Source organism: Mobula hypostoma, chromosome 2 (assembly GCF_963921235.1).
Source record: "Mobula hypostoma chromosome 2, sMobHyp1.1, whole genome shotgun sequence".
Taxonomy (NCBI): Eukaryota; Metazoa; Chordata; class Chondrichthyes; order Myliobatiformes; family Myliobatidae; genus Mobula; species Mobula hypostoma.
Genome location: NC_086098.1, coordinates 250,007,266 through 250,030,827, shown reverse-complemented (window position 1 = coordinate 250,030,827; position 23,562 = coordinate 250,007,266). Strand labels below are relative to the sequence as shown.

Below are 23,562 nucleotides of genomic sequence, written 5' to 3'. Positions count from 1 at the left end.
AACCAGAGCTGTATAACTCATCTCCTTCTATCTTAGGCTATGAACTTACCAGTCACCCCTGCTGTGGACCACTTCTACAAAGAAGGGATCCGTATGTTCCACGACCGCTGGACTAAGTGTGTACATGTAGGAAGGGACTACGTTGAAAAATAAATGTGCTCAGTTTTCTAAAATTGACTCCTTCTATTTAGGCCACGAAATTATCAATCACCCCTCGTATATAAAGAGTAAAATGGAAGTGAGAGTTGATATTGGACCACTGGAAAATGATGCTGGTGAGCTATTAATGGGGAACAAAGAAATGGCAGATGAACGTAATGGCTAATTTGCATCTCTCTTCACTGTGGAAGACACCAACAATGTGCCAGAAGTCCGTGAGTGTCAGGGAGCAGAGTGAGTGTCATTGCTATTACAAAGGAAAGTGTACTAGGCAAACTGAAATATCTTAAGCTGGATAAGTCACCTAGACCAGATGGACTACATCCCAGAGTCATGAGAGCAGTTGCTGAAGAGACAACAGATGCATTAGTCATGATCTTTCAAGAATTACCTGATTCTGGCATTGTCCCAGAGGACTGGAAGGTTGCACACGTCACTCCACTCTTTAAGAAGGGAGGAGGGCAAGAGAAAGGAGATTATAGGCCAGTTAGTCTAACCTCAGTGGTTGGGAAAGTGTTGGAGTCCATTATTAAGGATGAGCTTTCCGGGTACTTGGAGACTAATAATAAAATAAATCAAAGTCAACATGGTTCCTATGAAGGGAAATCTTGCTTGACAAATCTGTTAGAGTTATTTGAGGAAGTAACAAGCAGGGTGGACAAAGGGGAGGCAGTGGATGTCATTTACTTGGATTCTCAGGAGGTATTTGATAATGTGCCACACATGAGGCTGCTAAACAAGATAAAATCCTGCAGTGTTACAGGAAAGATACTGGCATGGATAGAGGAATGGTTGACAGGCAGGAGGCAGCAAGTAGGAATAAAGGGGACATTTACTGGTTGGCTGCCAGTGACTAGTGGTGCTCCTCAGTGGTCAATATTGGGACTGCTACTTTTCACATTTCTTGTCAATGATTTGGATAATGGAATTGATGGCTTTGTGGCAAAGTTTGCTGCTGATACGAAGATAATGGAGGAGTAGGTAGTGCTGAGGAAGCAATGCAATTGTAGCAGGACTTACACAAATTGGAAGAATGGGCAAAAAAGTGGCAGATGAATACAGTGTTCGGAAATGTAAAAGGAACATTTTTGTAAAAGGAACGATAGTATGAACTGTTTTCTAAATGGGGGAATGTTCAAATATCAGAGGTGCAAAGGGATTTGGGAGTCCTTGTGCAAGACTCCCAGAAGGTTAATTTACAGGTTGAGTCTGTGGTAAAGAAGGCAAGTGCAATGTTGGCAGTTATTAAAGGCAAGGAATCTTCAGCGGTTTTAGATGCGGAGCGAGAAGGCTGCGAGAGGAATGGCTAAGGATTTCCGGAGTGAAGGCATTTTACTACCCGGAGTAAAGAGAGACAAGACCGCACAGGCACGTGACATCCGCCAGTGGAACGGGAAAAGTTTAAAAAGAAGACTGCCATATCCAGCAGGCAGCGGAGTGAGAGGGTAGCAGAGTGAAAGGGCTTTGGCTCAATAGGCTTAGGCAGTAATGGGACGAGGCGTGGTATTACTTTTTTTTACCTGTGTTAATTGCGGAAAGGTATGTGTGTGAGGCCGGTGTTCTGTGCTTGGTGTCATATGTGGGAAATCCTGGAGTCTCCCAGCCTCTCAGGCAGCCATATCTGCACCCAGTGTGTCAAGCTGCAGCTCCGAAGGGACAGCATTAGGGAACTGGAGGCTGCAGCGCAATGACCTTCGTCTGGTCAGGGAGAGCGAGGAGGTGATAGAAAGGAGTTATAGGCAGGTGGTCACACTGGGGCCAAGGGAGGCAGACAAATGGGTAACAGTCAGCAGAGGGAAAGGGAAGAGTCAGGTACTGGAGAGTACCCTGTGACTGTAACCCTTGACAATAAGTAGTAGCAGTATTCATAGTCATACTTTATTGATCCCGGGGGAAATTGGTTTTCGTTACAGTTGCACCATAAATAACAAATAGTAATAAAACCAGAAATAGTTAAATAGTATTGTGTAAATTATGCCAGGAAATAAGTCCAGGACCAGCCTATTGGCTCAGGGTGTCTGACCTTCCAAGGGAGGAGTTGTAAAGTTTGATGGTCACAGGCAGGAATGACTTCCTATGACGCTCGGTGCTGCATCTCGGTGGAATGAGTCTCTGGCTGAATGTACTCCTGTGCCCAACCAATCCATTATGTAGTGGATGGGAGACATTGTCCAAGATGGCATGCAACTTGGACAGCATCGTCTTTTCAGACACCACCGTGAGAGAGTCCAGTTCCATCCCCACAACATCACTGGCCTTACGAATGAGTTTATTGATTCTGTTGGTGTCTGCTACCCTCAGCCTGCTGCCCCAGCACACAACAGCAAACATGATGGCACTGGCTATGACAGACTCGTAGATCATCCTCAGCATCATCTGGCAGATGTTAAAGGACCTCAGTCTCCTCAGGAAATAGATACGGCTCTGACCCTTCTTGTAGACAGCCTCTGTGTTCTTTGACCAGTCCAGTTTATTGTCAATTCGTATCCCCAGGTATTTGTAATCCTCCACCATGTCCACAATGACCCTCTGGATGGAAACAGAGGTCACCAGTACCTTAGCTCTCCTCAGGTCTACCACCAGCTCCTTAGTCTTTTTCACATTAAGCTGCAGATAATTCTGCTCACACCATGTGGCAAAGTTTCCTACTGTAGCCCTGTACTCAGCCTCATCTCCCTTGCTGATGCATCCAACTATGGCAGAGTCATCAGAAAACTTCTGAAGATGACAAGACGCAAACACGAGGAATTCTGCAGATGCTGGAAATTCAAGCAACACACATCAAAGTTGCTGGTGAATGCAGCAGGCCAGGCAGCATCTCTAGGAAGAGATACAGTTGACGTTTCAGGCCGAGACCCTTCCTAACTGAAGGAAGAGCTAGTAAGAGATTTGAAAGTGGGAGGGGGAGGGGGAGATCCAAAATGATAGGAGAAGACAGGAGGGGGAGGGATGGAGCCAAGAGCTGGACCCTTATTTCTGATGAAGGGTCTCGGCCTGAAACGTCGACTGTACCTCTTCCTAGAGATGCTGCCTGGCCAGCTGCGTTCACCAGCAACTTTGATGAAGATGACAAGACTCTGTGCAGTAGTTGAAGTCCAAGGTGTAAATGGTGAAGAGAAAGGGAGACAAGACAGTCCCCTGTGGAGCCCCAGTGCTGCTGATCACTCTGTCGGACACACAGTGTTGCAAGCACACGTACTGTGGTCTGCCAGTCAGGTAATCAAGAATCCATGACACCAGGAAAGCATCCACCTGCATCGCTGTCAGCTTCTCCCCCAGCAGAGCAGGGCGGAGATTACACAGCATCAACACAAACTGGGGCTTGGGGTGGGAGGGCCGTCTCAATCTCACGGGTTTGGTGGTACCGGAGTGTCTCTTCCCGACACCTACATAGCCAAGGAAACCAGCAGGGGTTCATTTTGAAGCAGGGGAGCACTCTACACTGGGAGAGGGAAAGATTAGAAATGTCACAAAGACACCAACCAGTTATGCTGCTCACGTTCTGAGTACCCGCCCTGGGATGCTGTCTGGTCTCACAGCCTAGTAGCTGTCCAATCATTGGAACCACCTGCATACTTCAGCCTCAGAGATGACCAAGGTGCAGATTGTATTGGCAGCTCTGCTCGAGCTAATAGAAATCTAAGATCAACGTTTTCATCTCAGAACCCGGTCAGTATATGGAACAAGCTGCCAGATGAAGTGGTTGTACAATAACAATATTTCGAAGGCAATTGGACAGGTACATGGATAGGAAAAGGGATGTGGGCCAAATGGTGGCAAATGGAACTGGCTTAGATGGACATCTTGGATGGCATGGAACAAGTTGAGTCATAAGGCCTGTTTCCATGCTAGATGACTCCTGAGAAAATGTGGTGATAGAGTAATATCTTACCCCTGTGCAAGAATGCCAGTACATTTCATTTGTCTTGCCGTGCTCTTTTTGAGGATAATGGTGCTCGTCATCTTTGATAGACCAATGCTTTTTGATGACTGGGCCAAGACTGTCAGAACTCACTTCACGTAGGACTGCTCACAGCAGTGGAGAGATGTAATCACCATCTCATCACTGTGGGCAGGATTTAAAACTATCCAATCCCATCATTAGAGGTTTTAAGGAATAGGCACAGAACAGCTGAAGGAAGTAGAGAATGAAAGGTCACCTTTAAAATAAAATTGATTTGAAAATACATTTCACACAGCTGACTCCTACAGCTGCCAGGTGGGTGTTGCTGTTATTTAATTAACTTTGTGGAAGTTTGTATGAAGTATAAATCAGTACATTTTATAAAAGCAGTATCCCATCCATTTAGTCAGTCAGGCTTATGGTTGCTCTGCATTCTCCTCACGATGACTTGTTTCTCAAACCAGGTCAGGTGTGAAACTGTGAAACATTATCAATCAAGTTCGAGATGCAATCATCTTGAATTGTTTTGCAGAGGCAGGCTGCAGGTTAAAGCAGTCAATATATGTACAGTACATTGACGTTACCTTGACCACCATCAACTCACTAAGCCAACCACTACCAAGGGCTGTGTGTAGTTTGTACAGTCATGTGCTTTATATCATGAAGCTAAATATAGAATAGGAGAAAAGTCTACCACATTTCTTTCAACCTCCACCTTCTTCCCCTCTCAACCTCTCACCTACAGTGGTTAAGCAAGCTGAAACCATTTTACTTCAGATAATGAATCCATCCCATATGATTTGACTGCATTGACTTCTGTCAGAGAGGAACCATTAAATTGGTAAATCGGTTTAATATTGTCAAAGCACAGAGCAAAAGTGAAAAACTTGTCTTACATACTGTTCATACAGATCAATTCATTACAACAGTGCATTGAGATAGTACCAGAACTTCTGCTTCCTGGGGGGGGGGGGGGCTAAAGAAATTTGGCACGTTCCCTTTAATCCTCATCAATTTTTATTGATGCGACATAGAAAACATCCAATCCAGATTCATGACGGTTTGGTATGGCAACTGTTCTGCCGGAGACCATAAGAAACTGGAGAGAGTTGTGGACACAGCTCAGCCCATCACATAAACCAGCTTCTCCTCCATGGATTCTGCTGGCAGTTCTTGCTGGCTTGATAAAGCAGCCAGCATAATCAAAGAAACATCCCATCCCGGACATCGTCTATGTTCAACCCTGACATCAAGCAGAAGATACAAAAACCTGAAGGCATGTACCATAGGCTCAAGAACAACTTCTATCCCCTGTTATTGAATGATCCCTAGTACAACAAGATAGGCTCTTGATTTAATAATCTACCCTATTATGAACTTGCCGGCTGGTGACGTAGTGGCATCAGCGCTGGACTTCGGAGCGGAGGCTCCCGAGTTCGAATCCATCCGGCTCCCTTGCACGCTTTCCATCCGTGCTGGGTTAAGCGTCAAGCTAGCAACTCGGCCTGGTAAAAATAAGAAAACCTGTTAAAAAAAAACGCTGTCATGACAGCGTCCTGATGACTTCACTCGGAGTTAAGGGCTTTCTTCTTCTATTATGACCTTTGCATCTTATTGTCTGCCTGCGCTGCACTTTCTCTGTAACTGTAATACTTTCTTCCGCACTCCTTTATTTTTTTACCTTGTCCTACCTCGGTGTACTGAGTAATAGTTTGATCTGTGTGAATAGTATTGCAAAACAAACATTTCACCGGACCACAGTACATGTGACAATAATAATAAACAAATGAGAGACATGGTAGGAAGCGGTTAGCGTAATGTTATTATGATGACAGTGACTCTGGTTCAATTCCGGTGCTGTCTGTAATGAGCTTGTACATTCTCCCCATAGCTTGGCTTTCCTCTGGGTGCTCCCACATTCCGACCACACCCGTCACATGGGTGCAATGGGTGACATGGGCACATTGGGCTGGAGGGGCTTGTTACTGTGCTGTATCTCTAAATAAAATACCTGTAGCCACTGATGCTGAAGGGGCTGAATGTTTCTAGGGGTGTATAGGACTCCAAAAGTCCAGGTTGCATGGTTTTGGATGTTACCAGACCTAGCGATGACCTTCTGATGTATGGAATATAATTGGAAGCAGTGGGAAATGGCTGGACAGCTGAGAGGTGAGAGATACTCCTGCAGCAGTGCCCTGCAGATGAAATAATTTACCTCTAAGAAGCATGCCTATTTTTATCCATGTTGCCTGAAATTACGCAGGTTTCTCTGTCCACGGATGCCTTCTGACCTGCTAAGAGTTTTCAGTCATTTCTATGTTTTGTTAAAGTTTCAGATTTCTACAATCCTAATTATTCCCTGAGTAGTGTTCCTATAGATTCCTATTGACTACAGTTGTGCGGAACATGTTAATGTCCAGCTCAGTTTAATGCTGAAACCAGACTGTGTACTGTCAGTTCCCATAAATGCTAAACACCAGATAATTGGTTTTACTGAAGGGAGAAAGTATTGACCAACAAATCTGGGAAACCTGCCCACTTGTTTTCAAACTAACAGCATTGCATCTTTTGAATCCACAGCTATCTTGTTATTCTTCTGTGGCTGTTACCTAAATGACAGAAGCTAGACAGGTGCAGTCTGTTCAGTGTACCAGAATATCATCATGAATGCACTTATTCAACCAAATAAATGACATAGTACAGTGGATTCCAGTTAATTGGAACACATCAGGACCGGTACATTTTGGCCCAAATAAGGGGCTGCCAAAATCAAAGTTCGAAGTAAATTTATCATTAAACTATATACTGTATATGTCACCAGATACAACCCTGAGATTCGTTTATACTACGTATAACCCTTGGGGGCATACTTAGTAAATTCAAGGACCTTAAAAGACTTGTGAAAGGTGAAACCCAACAACCAATGTTCAAAAGACAAATATGAAAGAAAAAAATAATCATCTTAAATATGTAAGCAATAAATATTGAGAACTTGAGATGAAGAGTCCTTTAAAGTGAATCCCCATAGGTTGTGGGAACATTTCATTGATAGAGCATTGAGTGAAGTTATCCCTACTGGTTCAAGAGCCTGATGGTTGAGGGGTAATAACTGTTCCTGAACCTGGTGATGGGGGTCCTTAGGCTCCTGTACCTCCTTCCTGATGGCAGCAGCAAGAAGAGAGCATAGGCTGCGTGGTGGGTGTCCCCGATGACGGATGCAGCTTTCTTGTGATGACACTCCATGCAGATGAGCTCAATGGTGGGGAAGGCTTTACCCATGATTGGCTGGGTTTTATCCACTACTTTTGCAGGATTTTCCTTTTAAGGAAGTCAAAGTTTAATAGAACTAGTTATAAAGGTATAAAAAAGACAAGTTACCAATTAATTGTGTAACAAATTACATATTTAAATGAAGTACAGAATAAATTAGAACACTATCAATGCTGCTACAGTCCTATGAAACTGCATATTATTTACTGATATTTATCGAGGGAGGAATTAATCCAGTGTCTGTGTTAAGAAGTACAGCATAGAAAAGGCCCTTTGGCCTGTCTAGTCAATGCTAAACCATTTAAACTGCCTTCCCTCAATGACCTGAACCTGGACTGTAGCCCTACTATAAATGTATCTATCCAAACTTCCCTTAATTGTTGAAATGGAGCTCACATGCTGGCAGCTCATTCCATACTCTCATGTCCCTCTGAGTGGAAAAAGTTACTCCTCATGTTCCCTTTAAACTTTTGATCTTTAAGCCATCACCTCTGTCTGTAGTCCCACCAAACCAAAGTGGAAAAAAGCCTGCCTTCTTACCCTCTCTATACCCCGCATAATTTTGTTTACCTCCTCTCAATCTATTACGTTCTAAAGAATAAAGTCCTAACCTATTCAATCTTTCCTTATAACTCAGATCCTCCAGTCCAGGCAACATCCTTGTAAATTTTCTCTGTACTCTTTCAACCTTATTTACATCTTTCCTGTTCGCAGGTGACCAAAATTGCACACAATACTCCAAATTAGGCCTCACTAATGTCTTATTCAACTTCAACACAACACCCTATCTTGTGTACTCAATACATTGATTTCTGAAGGCCAATATGCCAAAAGCTTTCTTTATGACCCTATTTACCTGTGACACCATTTTAAAAGAATTATACACCTGTATTCTCAGATCCATTATTCTACCACAGTCCTGTTTCCAACCATTCACTGTGTAAGGTAGCTTGGTTGGTCCTGCCTAAGTGCAAAACCTCACAGTTGTCTGCAATTACTTCTTCCATTTTTCAGCCAATTTTTCCAGCTGATGTAGATCCCTCTGCAAGCATGATAGACTTCCTCGCTGTCCACTACACCCCAGTCTTAGTCTCCTCCACAAAACTTGCTAATCCAGTTGACCAAATTACCATCCAGATCAAAAAATCAAAGGATCCAGCACTGATTCCTGTGGCACACCACTAGTCACAGGCCTCTAGTCAGAGAGGCAACCCTCCACTACCACTCTCTGGCTTCTCCCACAAAGCCAATATCTAATGCAATTGACTACCTCATCCTGAATGCCAAACAACTGAAGCTTCTTGACCTGCCTCCCATGCCAGACCTCATCAAAAGTCTTCCTAAAGCCCATGTAGACCACATCCACTGCCTTGCCTTCATCCAATTTCCCGGAAATTTCCTCAAAAAAGTCTATAAGATTGGTTAGACATGACCTACCACACACAAAGCCATGCTAACTATCCTTAATCAGTCTATATCTGTCAAAGTACATATATCCGTTGCCTTAGAATACCTTCCAATACTTTTCCACAACTGATATCAGACTCTCTGGCCTGTAATCTCCTGGTTTCTGTTTAGAGCCTTTTTTAAACAGCAGAACAACATTGGCTACTCTCCAATCCTCTGATACCTCTTCCGTCACTAAGGATGTTATAAATATGTCAGCTGGACCTCGGCAATTTCCGATCTTGCCTCCTGTAGGGTCTGAGGAAAGATCTTGTCAGGCCTTGGGGATTTATCCACACTGATTTGCCTCAGGGTAGCAAACACCTCCTTCTTTGTTATCTGTATAGTGTATATGAAGTTAGTTCCACTTTGACTCACTTCTGTAGACTCTGCATCCATCTCCCAAGTAAATACAAATGCAAAGAGAGCATTTAATATCTCCCCCATCTGTTTTGGCTGCACACATGGACTACCATTCCGATCTTCCAGTGGACCAATTTTGTCCCTAGCAATCCTTTCACTCTTCAGGTCCCTGTAGAATCCCTTAGGATTCTCCTTCACCTTGTCTGCTAGAGCAGCTTCATGCCTTCTTTTGCCCTTCCTGATTTCTCTTTTTTAAGTGTTCTCTTGCATTTCTTATACTTCATAAGAACCTCATTTGTTCCTACTTGCTTATACCTGCTGTGCACCTCTGTTTTCCTCTTAACCAGGGTCTCTCGAAAACCAAGGCTCCCTGCACTTGTTATCCTGATGTATTCTGACAGGCACATACAGCTTTATGCTGCAAAAAATTCATTTTTGTAGGCCTTCCACTTTCCAAGTAAATCTTTGCTGGAAAACAGCCACACTTGCTAGATCATTTCAGCTACTGTCAAAATTGACCTTTCTCCAATTTAGAGTCTCAACCCACTTACCACATCTATCCCTTTGCATATTTACTTTGGAATTAATGCCATTGTGATCACTGGAGGCAAAGTGCTTCTCTACACAAAGTTCTGTCATCTGCCCTGTCTCATTCCCTAATAGCAGATCCAGTATTGCACACAATCTCGTAGGGACTTTTGTGTACTGATGAAGAAAAGCTTTCCTAAAAACATTTGACAAACTCTATCCTGTCCAGCCCTTTTACAGTATGGGATTCCCAGTCAATACGTGGAAAGTTAAAATCACCTATTATAACAACCTTTCTTGCAACAGTCTGCGATCTCCTTACAAATTTGTTCCTCTAAATCCCTAGGACTGTTGGATGGTCTGTAATATAGCCCCATTAATGTGGTCATACCTTTCTTATTTCTCAGTTCCACCCATAACACCTCACTAGTTGCTGTGGATGTTCTTCGAGTTTGTGGTGGCCAGTGCGATCATGTTTGCTGTTGTGTGCTGGGGTAGCAGGCTGAGGGTAGCAGACACCAACAGAATCAACAAACTCATTCGTAAGGCCAGTGATGTTGTGGGGATGGAACTGGACTCTCTGACGGTGGTGTCTGAAAAGAGGATGCTGTCCAAGTTGCATGCCATCTTGGACAATGTCTCCCATCCACTACATAATGTACTGGTTGGGCACAGGAGTACATTCAGCCAGAGACTCATTCCACCGAGATGCAACACAGAGCGTCATAGGAAGTCATTCCTGCCTGTGGCCATCAAACTTTACAACTACTCCCTTGGAGGGTCAGACACCCTGAGCCAATAGGCTGGTTCTGGACTTATTTCCTGGCATAATTTACATATTACTATTTAACTATTTCTGGTTTTATTACTATTTAATTATTTATGGTGCAACTGTAATGAAAACCAATTTCCCCCAGGATCAATAAAGTATGACTATGACTATGATGGTGTGCTGGGGCAATGGCATCAACATGGTGATGCCAACAGGCTCAATAAACTGTTTAAAATGACTGTCTCTGTTATAGGAGTCAAACTGGACACACTGGAGGCTGTGGTAGAACAAAGGACACTATGGAAAAATCCTGACAATTCTGGGCAATGTTTCACACCCTCAGTGTGCCTCCTTGGCTGAACAGAGGAGTACTTTTAGTAATAGACAAAGACAACTGCACTGCTCCATAGAGCACTATATGAGGTCATTCTTACCCTCGGCCATTAGGCTTTATAATGAGTCAATCTACAGCTGGGGAAGTGATGACCCCCTCCTGTTAGACAGTTTGTGGTAATTTGTTTTTTATTCTTTCTACTTCTCTTCTAATATTTTTATCTGTGCACGTAATGCTACTGTGACACTGTAATTTCCTTTGGAATCAATAAATTATTTATCTAACTCTCCTCTACTAAGTTTTAAGTGGTTAAACAGTCAGCTCTGCACAGTCTATTTACTTGAACATTTGGCATAATCTAACCAGCTGTGTACAGTCCATTTGAATTTTGACCACACGTTCTATTGATTTAGGCTTTTAGCGCCCATTAAGTAAACAATTGTTCTATATCTACATGTGTAGTAAGAGAAGGATCAAAGCCATGGACAAATTAAAGAGGAAACCTACTTCAGGAGTGAGCCTGTAGTAGTTACGTGTGAATGGATGACTGAGGGTTTGAGTTCTTCCAACTGATAAAACTATTGAAGGAATCAGAACTAAATATACCATCAATGCTGAACCTAATGTAACTTAACTCCTAATGTCCTCAATTTCCTCACTTGCAGATCGCAGTCAGTACAGACTGGCAACAACACAGTTGTGGAATGATTAATACAATGTTATTATAGCTCAGGGTGTTAGAGTTCGGAGTTCAGCTCCGGTGCTGCCTGTCAAAGTTTCCATGCCCTCCCCCTGACAAGGTGTGTTTTGTCTGGGTGCTCTGGTTTCTTTTCATAGTCCAAAGACGTACTGGTCAGTTGGTTAATTGGTCGTTGTGAATTGTCCAGTCGTTTGGCTGGTGTTAGATAGGTGTGTCGCTGGGATGTGAAACTTGTTGAGCTGGAATGGCCTGTTCTACGCTGTATCTCAAATAAACATCCTCTCCACAATCACCATCAGCACAGGTGCACCACACGGTTATGTGCTTAGCCCCCTGCTCTGCTTGTTTTCTACTTATGCCTGTGAGGCCAAGTACAGCTCCAATGCCATTTTTAGGTTTACAAGTAACACAATTGTTGTTGGCTGAATCAATTGTAGTGATGGAGGGAGATTAAAAATATGGTTGAATGGTGTCACAACCTCTCACTCTCTCAAAAGCTCACACCTCTCAAAATCAAAGAGCTGATTATTGCTGATAGGATGTCATGGTCCGGTCCATGAAGTCCGTATTCCGGTTCACAGTCCAGTCCATCGACCCTTCCTCCAGGTTTTCCTGTCTACTCTGTTTCTGTTCCTGTTAAGCACTAATTAAGGCAGCTGATGCTCGTTGAGGCTGGCTGCATAAATACCGAAGATTGGGGAACTGCTTTGTCGCTCCATCCGCAAAAAGCAGGATTTCCCGGTGGCTAACAATTTTAATTTCAGTTCCCATTACCATTCGGACATGTCGATCCACGGCGTCCTCTACTGCCAGTATGAAGCCACCCTCAGGTTAGATGAGCAATCATTTGGTCCAGGACTGCAGAGCGGTGTGGGAGCTGAATTCTGAAGGAAGGCAGGTTTTTTAAAAACTTCGAGTGCAAGAAGGGCGAGACTGCGCAGGCGCATGATGTCAACAGGACAGCGCGGAGAGTTTAAAAAGGAGACCACCCTATACAGCGGGCAGCGGAGTGAGTGGGAGCAGAGTGTAGGGCTTTGGCTTCAGCGGGCTTCAGCGGTAAACGGGAAGAGGCGAGAGCGAAGCACCAACTCTTTTTTTCACTCCCCCCCCCCCACTTTCGCGAATCGGCCCGGACAGACAGGAACAGCAGGGCTCTCACAGCTAACGGTTCGAGCAAACGGTTTAAAAAGTTCGTCTGTTTGGCGAGGTAAGTGGGTGAGTAGACTTATTTTTTCCTGTTTCATTCCTGTAGAATTAGATAGCATGCCTGCAGGGTTAGTGCTTTGTTCAGGGTGTCAGATGTGGGAATCCTGGGAGACCTCCAGCCTCCCTGATGGCCACATCTGCGCCAGGTGCACCGAGATGCAGCTCCTCAGAGACCGTGTTAGGGATCTGGAGCTGCAGCTTGATGACCTACTGCTTATCAGGGAAAGTGAAGAGGTGATAGACAGGAGCTACAGTGAGGTAGTCATCCCTAGGCTACAGGGGTCAGAAAACTGGGTTACTATCAAGAGAGGGAAGGGAAATGCCCGGATAGTGGAGAGCACCCCTGTGGCTGTCCCCCTCAGCAACAAATATCTTGTTCTGGATGCTGTTGAGGGGGATGACCTGACAGGGGACGCCCACGGTGACCGGGTCTCTGGCACTGAACCTGGCGCTGTTGCGCAGGAGAGAAGCAGGGTGAAGAGAAATGCGGTAGTCGTAGGGAATTCCATAGTCAGGGGAACAGACAGGAGATTCTGTGAGCCTCATAGAAATACCCTCATGGTGTGATGCCTCCCAGGTGCCAGGGTACGGGATGTCTCAGATCGGGTCCTGAATATTCTAAAGGGGGATGGGGAGCAGCCAGATGTCTTGGTACATGTTGGTACCAATGACATAGATAGGACAAAGGAGGAGGCCCTGAAGAGAGATTTCCAGGAGTTAGGAAGGAAGCTGAGAAGCAGGACCTCCAGGGTAGTAATCTCGGGATTGCTACCTGTGCCACGTGCTAGCAAGGGCAAGAATAGTAGGATCAGGCAGATGAATGTGTGGCTGAGAGACTGGTGCAGGGGGCAGGGCTTCAGATTCTTGGATATTTGGGATCTCTTCTGGGGGAAGTATGACCTGTTCAAAAAGGACAGGTTGCACCTGAACCAGAAGGGGACCAATATCCTGGCGGGAAAGTTTAACAGAGCTGGTAGGGAGGGTTCAGACTAATTTGGCAGGGGGATGGGAACCGGAATGATAGAGCGGAGGAAGGGGAAAACAGAAATAAATCTAAGATAGTGAGCAGTAAAGATGTCAGGAAAGACAGGCAGGTGATGGGGCAAATTTGTAGCCATTGCGATGAGTTGCAGTGCAATAAAGTTGCAGTGAAATCAAAGCGAAAAGTACCAAATACTGGTCTTAAGGTGTTATACTTAAATGCACGCAGCATAAGGAATAAGGTGGATGATCTTGTCGCACAGCTACAGATTGGCAGGTATGATATTGTGGCCATTACTAAGACGTGGCTAAAGGATGCATGTGTCTGGGAGCTAAACGTCCAAGGATACACAGTGTATCGGAGGGATTGGAAGGTAGGCAGATGGGGAGGCATGGCTTTATTGGTAAGAAGTTATATTAAATCATTTGAAAAAGGTGATATAGGATCGGAAGCTGAAGAATCTTTGTGGGTTGAGCTAAGAAATCGCAGGGGTAAAAGGACCCTGATGGCAGTTATTTATAGGCCTCCAAACAGCTGCAGTGATGTGGACTACAAATTACAACAGGAAATAGAAACGGCTTGTCAGAAGGGCAGTGTTAGGATAATTGTGGGGGATTTTAACATAGAAACCATAGAAACCATAGAAACTACAGCACAGAAACAGGCCTTTTGGCCCTTCTTGGCTGTGCCAAACCATTTTTTGCCTAGTACCACTGACCTGCACACGGACCATATCCCTCCATGCACCTCCCATCCATGTATCTGTCCAATTTATGCTTAAATGTTTAAAAAAAACCGAATTTACCACCTCGTCTGGCAGCTCATTCCATACTCCCACCACTCTGTGTGTGAAGAAGCCCCCCCAATGTTCCCTTTAAACTTTTCCCTCCTCACCCTTAACCCATGTCCTCTGGTTTTTTCTCCCCTTGCCTCAGTGGAAAAAGCCTGCTTGCATTCACTCTATCTATACCCATCATAATTTTATATACTTCTATCAAATCTCCCCTCATTCTTCTACGCTCCAGGGAATAAAGTCCTAACCTATTCAACCTTTCTCTGTAACTCAGTTTCTCAAGCCCTGGCAAAATCCTTGTAAACCTTCTCTGCAGTCTTTCAACCTTATTTATATCCTTCCTGTAATTTGGTGACCAAAACTGAACACAATAATCCAGATTGGGCCTCACCAATGCCTTATACAACCTCATCATAGCATTCCAGCTCTTATACTCAATACTTTGATTAATAAAGGCCAATGTACCAAAAGCTCTCTTTACGACCCTATCTACCTGTGACACCACTTTTAGGGAATTTTGTATCTGTATTCCCAGATCCCTCTGTTCCACTGCACTCCTCAATGCCTTACCATTAACCCTGTATGTTCTACCTTGGTGTGTCCTTCCAACGTGCAATACCTCACATTTGTCTATATTAAACTCCATCTGCCATTTTTCAACCCAATTTTCCAGCTGCTCCAAGTCCCTCTGCAGGCTCTGAAAACCTTCCTCACTGTCTACTGTACCTCCAATCTTTGTATCATCAGTAAATTTGCTGATCCAATTTACCACGTTATCATCCAGATCATTGATATAGATGACAAATAACAATGGACCCAGCACTGATCCCTGTGGCACACCACTAGTCACAGGCCTCCACTCGGAGAAGCAATTCTGTACTACCACTCTTTCGCTTCTTCCATTGAGCCAATGTCTAATCCAATTTACCACCTCTCCATGTATACCTAGCGACTGAATTTTCCTAACTAACCTCCCATGCGGGACCTTGTCAAAGGCCTTACTAAAGTCCATGTAGACAATATCCACTGCCTTCCCTTCATCCACTTTCCTGGTAACCTCCTCAAAAAACTCCAATAGATTGGTCAAATATGACCTACCACGCACAAAGCCATGTTGACTCTCCCTAATAAGCCCCTATCTATCCAAATGCTTGTAGATTCTGTCTCTTAGTACTCCCTCCAATAACTTACCTACTACCGACGTTAAACTTACTGGCCTATAATTTCCCGGATTACTTTTCGATCCTTTTTTAAACAACTGAACAATATGAGCCACCCTCCAATCCTCCGGCACCTCACTGTAGACAGCGACATTTTAAATATTACTGCCAGGGCCCCTGCAATTTCAACACTAGTTTCCTTCAAAGTCCGAGAGAACACCCTGTCAGGTCCCGGGGATTTATCCACTTTAATTTTCCTTAAAACAGCAAGCACCTCCTCCTTTTCAATCTGTACAGTTTCCATGATCTCACTATTTGTTTCCCTTAATTCCATAGACTTCATGCCAGTTTCCTTAGTAAATATAGACGCAAAAAACCTATTTAAGATCTCCCTCATTTCCTTTGGTTCTGCACATGGCCGACCACTCTGATCTTCAAGAGGACCAATTTTATCCCTTACAATCCTTTTGCTCTTAATATACCTGTAAAAGCTCTTTGGATTATCCTTCACTTTGACTGCCAAGGCAACCTCATGTCTTCTTTTAGCCCTCCTGATTTCTTTCTTAAGTATTTTCTTGCAATTCTTATACTCCTCAAGCACCTTATTTACTCCCTGCTTCCTATACGTGTCATACAACTCCCTCTTCTTCTTTATCAGAGTTACAATATCCATTGACAACCAAGGTTCCTCATTTCTATTCACTTTGCCTTTAATCCTGAAAGGAACATACAAATTCTGCACTCTCAAAATTTCTCCTTTGAAGGCTTCCCACCTACCGATCACATCCTTGCCAGAGAACAACCTGTCCCAATCCACGACTTTTAGATCCTTTCTCATTTCTTCAAATTTGGCCTTCTTCCAGTTAAGAACCTCAACCCTAGAACCAGATCTATCCTTGTCCATGTTCAAGTTGCGAGTGGATTGGGAAAATCAAGTCGGCACTGGATCTCAAGAGAGAGAATTTGTAGAATGTCTGCGAGATTGCTTTTTAGAACAGCTTATATTCTAGAAAAGAAAAAATTTTCGAATGGAAAAAGGATACAACCGTGGTTGACAAGAGAAGTCAAAGCCAAAGTTAAAGCAAAGGAGAGGACACACAAGAAAGCAAAAATTAGTGGGTAAACAGAAGATTGGGACGTTTTTAAAACCTTACAAAAGGAAACTAAGAAGGTCATTGAGAGAGAAAAGATTAACTATGAAAGGAAGCTAGCAAATAATATCAAAGAGGATACTGAAAGCTTTTTCAAGTATATAAAGAGTAAAAGACAGGTGAGAGAAGATATAGGACCGATAGAAAATGATGCTGGAGAAATTGTAATGGGAGATAAGGAGATGGCAGAGGAACTGAACGAGTATTTTGCATCAGTCTTCACTGAGGAAGACATCAGCAGTATACCGGACACTCAAGGATGGAAGGGAAGAGAAGTGTGCGCAGTCACAATTACGACAGAGAAAGTACTCAGGAAGCTGAATAGTCTAAAGGTAGATAGATCACCCGGACCAGATGGAATGCACCCGCGTGTTCTGAAGGAAGTAGCTGTGGAGATTGCAAAAGATTGATGATCTTTCAAAAGACGATAGATTCTGGCATGGTTCCAGAGGACTGGAAGATTGCAAATGTCACTCCGCTATTTAAGAAGGGGGCAAGGAAGCAAAAAGGAAATGATAGACCTGTTTGCTTGACATCGGTGGTTGGGAAGTAGTTGGAGTAAATTGTCAAGGATGAGGTTACAGAGTACCTGGAGGCATATGACAGGATAGGCAGAACTCAGCATGGATTCCTTAAAGGAAAATCCTGCCTGACAAAGCTGTTGCAATTTTTTGAGGAAATTACCAGTAGGCTAGACAAGGGAGGTGCAGTGGATGATTGGCAGGAAATAGAGAGTGGGAATAAAGGGATCCTATTCTGGTTGGCTGCCGGTTACCAGTGGTGTTCCACAGGGGTCCATGTTGGGGCCGCTTCTTTTTACATTGTACATCAACGATTTGGATTATGGAATAGATGGCTTTGTGGCTAAGTTTGCTGATGATACGAAGATAGGTGGAGGGGCTGGTAGTGCTGAGGAAACGGAGAGTATAGGAGTAGGGATGTGATGTTGAGGCTCTATAAGGCGCTGGTGAGACCCCACTTGAAGTACTGTGGGCAGTTTTGGTCTCCTTTTTTAAGAAAGGATGTGCTGACGTTGGAGAGGGTACAGAGGAGATTCACTAGAATGATTCCGGGAATGAGAGTGTTAACATATGAGGAACGTTTGTCCGCTCTTGGACTGTATTTCTTGGAGTTTCGAAGAATGAGGGGAGACCTTATAAAAACATTTCCAATGTTGAAAGGCATGGGCAGAGTGGATGTGGCAAAGTTGTTTCCCATGATGGGGGAGTCTAGTACGAGAGGGCATGACTTAAAGATTGATGGGTGCCCATTCAGAACAGAAATACGAAGAATTTTTTTTAGCCAGAGGGTGGTGAATCTATGGAATTTGCTGCCACGGGCAGCAGTGGAGGCCAAGTCATTGGGTGTATGTAAGGCAGAGATTGATAGGTTTTTGAGTAGCCAGGGCATCAAGGGTTATGGTGAAAATGCAGGGGAGTGGGACTAAATGGGAGAATGGATTAGCTCATGATAAAATGGCGGAGTAGGCTCGATGGGCCGAATGGCCGACCTCTTCTCCTTTATCTTACGGTCTTATGGTCTAACATCCGTTTGCGTTCCCTCCAACCTAATGGCATGAACGTAGGTTTCTTCATCTTCCTGCATTTTACCCCTTCCTCTTCCCTCTTCTTCCATTCCACACTATGCCCTCGCCCCATCTCTTCTCTCCTCCTCAACTTCCTATCAACTCCCTTTGGTGGCCCTCCTCCTTTCTTTCTCCCATGGTCCATTCTCCTCTCCTATCAGATTCCTTCTTCTCCGTCCCTTTATCATTCCACCTGTCACCTCCCAGCTTCTTAGTTCATACACAGTGCCTCACCTAATTGGCTTCACCTATCTTTGGATTACAACCCTTTGGATTGTTGTCCTACCTACCTATTCTGAATTATTCACCCTTTCTACCCGTCCTAATGAAGGGTCTCGGACGGAAACGTGTAATACTTATTCAGTTCGATATATGCTGCCTGGCCAGGAGAGGCCCTCCATAGTTTTGTGTGTGTTGCTTTGCTAATGTGTAACGTGCGTGCAGGGAAACGGCGGGAAGTAGGTGATGAACTGCTGTCGGTAGTGAAAGGATCAACAACTACATTTAAATGAATATACAGTGGCATGCAAAAGTTTGGGCACCCCTGGTCAAAATTTCTGTTACTGTGAGTAGCTAAGCGAGTAAAAGATGAACTGATTTCCAAAAGGCGTAAAGTTAAAGATGACACATTTCTTTAATACTTTAAGCAAGAAAGCTTTTTTTATTTCCATCTTTTACAGTTTCAAAATAATAAAAAAGGAGAAGGGTCGAAAGCAAAAGTTTGGGCACTCTGCATGATCAGTACTTAGTAACACCCCCTTTGGCAAGTATCACAGCTTGTAAACGCTTTCTGTAGCCAGCTAAGAGTCTTTCAATTCTTGTTTGGGGGAATTTCGCCCATTCGTCCTTGCAAAAGGCTTCTAGTTCTGTGAGATTATTGGGCCGTTTTGCATGCACTGCTCTTTTGAAGTCTATCCATAGATTCTTGAAGATGTTTAGGGTGGGGGACTGCGAGAGCCATGGCAAAAACTTCAGCTTGCGTCTCTTGAGGTAGTCCATTGTGGATTTTGAGGTGTGTTTAGGTTCATTATCCTGTTGTAGAAGCCATCCTCTTTTCAAATTTTGATTTTTTTTACAGACGGTGTGATATTTGCTTCTAAAATTTGCTGGTATTTGACTGAATTCTTTCTTCCCTCTGCCAGTAAATGTTCCCCGTGCCACTGGCTGCAACACAAGCCCAAAGCATGATCGTGAAAAATAGGGTGCTGGGAACGGACCCAAGTGCGAGACACAGACACTGAGGTACAAGGAACAGGACTTGGCTAGAGTACGGACGTGACAGGATACAGGCAAGGAGCAGGGACAAGAACGCAGACTAGGGCTAGGGAAAGCGGGACCAGGACTAGAAACCATGGACTAGGAGACAAGGTTTCGACTCCGAGCCCGAGACCGGACAACGACCCAGAACCAGGGTCTTGCCTCGGACTCGGACCCCAGAACCAGGCAAGGACATGACATGGTTTCAAGACAGGACGTGGCTGGGGTCTAGAGGCCTGAGCTTGGAGACAGGCCGAGGTCTTTGCTCTTGAGGCTTGAGGCTGGGCTCTTGGGACTAGAGGCTGGAGTTTGGAGGCCGGCTGGGCTCTTGGGTCTGAGGCTGGAGCTTGGAGGCCGGTTGGGGTCCTGGGTCTTGAGGCTGGAGCTTGGAGGCTGGCTGGGGTCTTGGATCTTGAGGCCGGAGCTTGGAGGCTGGCTGGGGTCTTGCGTCTTGAATCTGGAGCTTGGCTGCAGGATCTTCGAGGCTTGGGTTCTTGGAGCTTGGCTGCGGGATCTTGAGGCTTGGGTTCTTGGAGCTTGGCTGCGGGATCTTCGAGGCTTGGGTTCTTGGAGCTTGGCTGCGGGATCTTCGAGGCTTGGGTTCTTGGAGCTTGGCTGCGGGATCTTCGTCTTGAAATGCGGAGGCTGATAACTTGGAGGCTGGAGCTGAGAGACCGACTGGGAACTGAACATCAACATTGAGCCAGGACTCCTCCTTCAAAGAGCCGGGACTCATCGTTAACACGACACCAACATGAGACAGGACAGTACATAGACATAGAGCCGGAACTTATATTTAGACACGCCGGGACTCAACCTCTCCACACTCAGGTGGGGCAGGTCCACCTGTTGGGTAACGGCAGAACGGCCGGACTTACCCAGCAGAGGCAAAGGCAAAACAGACATGTCCCCCCGCAGGGTAACGGCAAAACGGCCTGACCTACCCCACTGAGGCGTGGACAAGAATAGACAAACACCAAAGAACGACAGACAGTTCCATCTCTGCTTCAGGGTAGCTCCGAGTCTCAGTTCGGCCAGCAACCTCGGCTGGCTACGGAAAGACCCATATCCCTACCTAGCTCGGAGTGGGGGACAGCCACTCAGCTGGCCCGAGAAACAGTCGAATCCATATCACAAAGACTACTCCAATGAGTGACAACAAGGCTCCATGAAGTGGTGGTCCTCCAACCAGGCCTAGAGATCACGAGTGGTTTCGCTAGCCTTCCAACAGCAGTTTGCTCCAAGGGGGACTGACAAGACAAACCAGCAGCCCACACTGAACCCCAAGGCTACTAATATTCCAAGCCCACTAATATTCCAAGTCCAATGATGGGAATCAGGCGCCTATGATTAACTCAACTAAATGAGGAACAGCTGGAAGACCCGGAGTCCTGAGTCCACGGACCGGACCATGAACCGAAATGCAGACTTCCCGGATCGGACCATGACAGATTGATCCACCCCCATGCTTAACAGTCGGAGAGGGGTTCCTTTCATGAAATTTTGCACCCTTTTTTCTTCAAACATACCTTTGCTCATTGCGGCCAAAAAGCTCTATTTTAACTTCATCAGTCGACAGGACTTGCTTCCAAAATGCATCAGGATTGTTTAGATATTCCTTTGAACCTTTTGAATAAAACAAGACCTGACAAAGGGCGGATGAGCTCCTTGTGAGCCAACAGCCATCTTCCGTGGAAGAGATTAAAGCCTCACCACGTATCTACGAATCGTATGCTATGCACCTAGTTAGAAGAGACATGTTGAAGTTGGATGCTGCACCGTGTGCCTGGACCTGCCCAAGGCCTCCGCCTAAGGAAGGGCCGAGCTCGAAGAAACGGCCGCGCATGGAGGCCGACACGGCCTTGGGGTCCAGTTCGGCGGAGGCGGCGGCGGGCGGTGCCAAGGCGGACAGCGAAAACAAACTGGAGGAGAGGCTATACTCTGTGCTGTCGCAAGATCGAAGAAGATGGAGGTGCATAGCCGCCGACCCCGGATTTGGGACGGCACCCACTGACTGACTGATGTTTGAAGAAAAAAGGGTGCAGAATTTCATGAAAGGAACACTTCTCCAACTGTTAAGCACGGGGGTGGATCGATCATGCTTTGGGCTTGTGTTGCAGCCAGTGGCACGGGGAACATTTACTCGTAGAGGGAAGAATGAATTCAATTAAATACCAGCAAATTTTGGAAGCAAACATCACACCGTCTGTAAAAAAAGCTGAAGACGAAGAGAGGATGGCTTCTACAACAGGATAATGATGCTAAACACACCTCAAAATCCACAATGGACTACCTCAAGAGGCGCAAGCTGAAGGTTTTGCCATGGCCCTCACAGTCCCCTGACCTAAACATCATTGAAAATCTGTGGATAGACCTCAAAAGAACAGTGTATGCAAGACGGCCCAAGAATCTCACAGAACTAGAAGCTTTTTGCAAGAAGAGTGGGCGAAAATCCCCCAAACAAGAATTGAAAGACTCTTAGCTGGCTGCAAAAAACGTTTACAAACTGTGATACTTACCAGAGGGAGTGTTACTAAGTATTGCCGTGCAGGGCGCCCAAACTTTTGCTTCGGGCCCTTTTCCTTTTTTGTTATTTTGGAACTGTAAAAGATGGAATAAAAAGGGTTTCTTCCTTAAAATATTAAAGAAAAATGTCAACTTTAACCTTATGCCTTTTGGAAATCAGCTCATCTTTTACTCGCTTAGCTATTCACAGTAACAGAAATTTTGACCGCGGTGCCCAAAATTTGCATGCTACTGTACATCTGGTTCTGTCCAATTCCTGTTATTCAATCCAAAAAAAATCGGAACGCTTCTGTTTACATTCGAAGCAGGAATATTTCGCGTGTGAGGCGAACGTGCTGACCACTGCACTACAGAAATACTGGCCGCCGAATACTCTGTACCGCTTGAGTGGACGCGAATATCCTCTATCCAATTCACACTGCCAGATGTTTGTTCAGCTCTCCAGCATGAAAGGACGGCTAAAATATCTTTAAAACTCATTCGCGGTGCCAATAAAATAGTGAATCCACGCGGTCATTTCCACTGACAACATCCGAACAACCCCGCCGCAACTGAACTGCATCATACGTTTCAAATCCCGCTCGTGGTCCTGTGGGTTCCTTCCTGTGTGTTTAAGTCGGAGGTTTCAATCCGAAAAGCAAAGAAAAAGAAACAGTACTGTGCAAACGGAAGGAAATAAATGGTGAGAGAGAGAGAGATACTCACGAGGAGGCGAAACGCTGGCTGTTGGCGAGGCTAAAGTCTCAGGCACGATGAGAACAAAGTGAGATTAATTGTGTACTTCTACAATTAAAGTACGTGGCTTTGCACTGGTCCAGTACTTCGGCCAGCCACAGGTGGTCGTCGTCGTTTGAGAGTTTGTTGAGGTGTTTTCAAACTGAAAGTGTATTCCCATGTTTCTGCAGCAAGACTTCGGGAACCTGTTGTAACAGCCTGACATCCTCTGCTTGGTCAATATCGAACTTGGAAACTTTCGCGTGTAATGGAAAGGTGATAACTACGACACTACGAAGACGTCTATGTAAAGATACAGACCATGGAACCTAGCTGGGCGTAAAAGATGAAAGGGAAATATGCAATTTCAGTCAGCTGATCGGTAGCAGAAGCTGTTGAAAGGTTTTTACACAGTCTCAGCTAATGAATTTCTGTCCAATTTGTTCGCTTCCGTACCACTTGGAGCTGACGACGCCTGGATGCAGGAATGTACACACAAGTAGGGGTGCGTCAACTTAAACACAGCAGGCCGGCCACTAAAGTTCTGCAAACCGAGCCGATGAACTATAAACAACGGCTACCTTCTGCAATTATCAATGCTATATGACCGGTGAACCTCACTCAATCCGGCGGAACGCCCGACCTCGTGGCGCAATGGTAGCGCGTCTGACTCCAGATCAGAAGGTTGCGTGTTCGAATCATGTCGAGGTCA

General features: G+C 45.0%; 1 non-coding gene across 1 annotated transcript; it reads left to right on the top strand.

Moving 5' to 3' along the window:
* Window positions 1-23,490: 23,490 nt before the first annotated feature.
* On the top strand, window positions 23,491-23,562 carry trnaw-cca (transfer RNA tryptophan (anticodon CCA)). The gene has a single exon. It is a non-coding gene; the product is annotated as a tRNA-Trp (tRNA).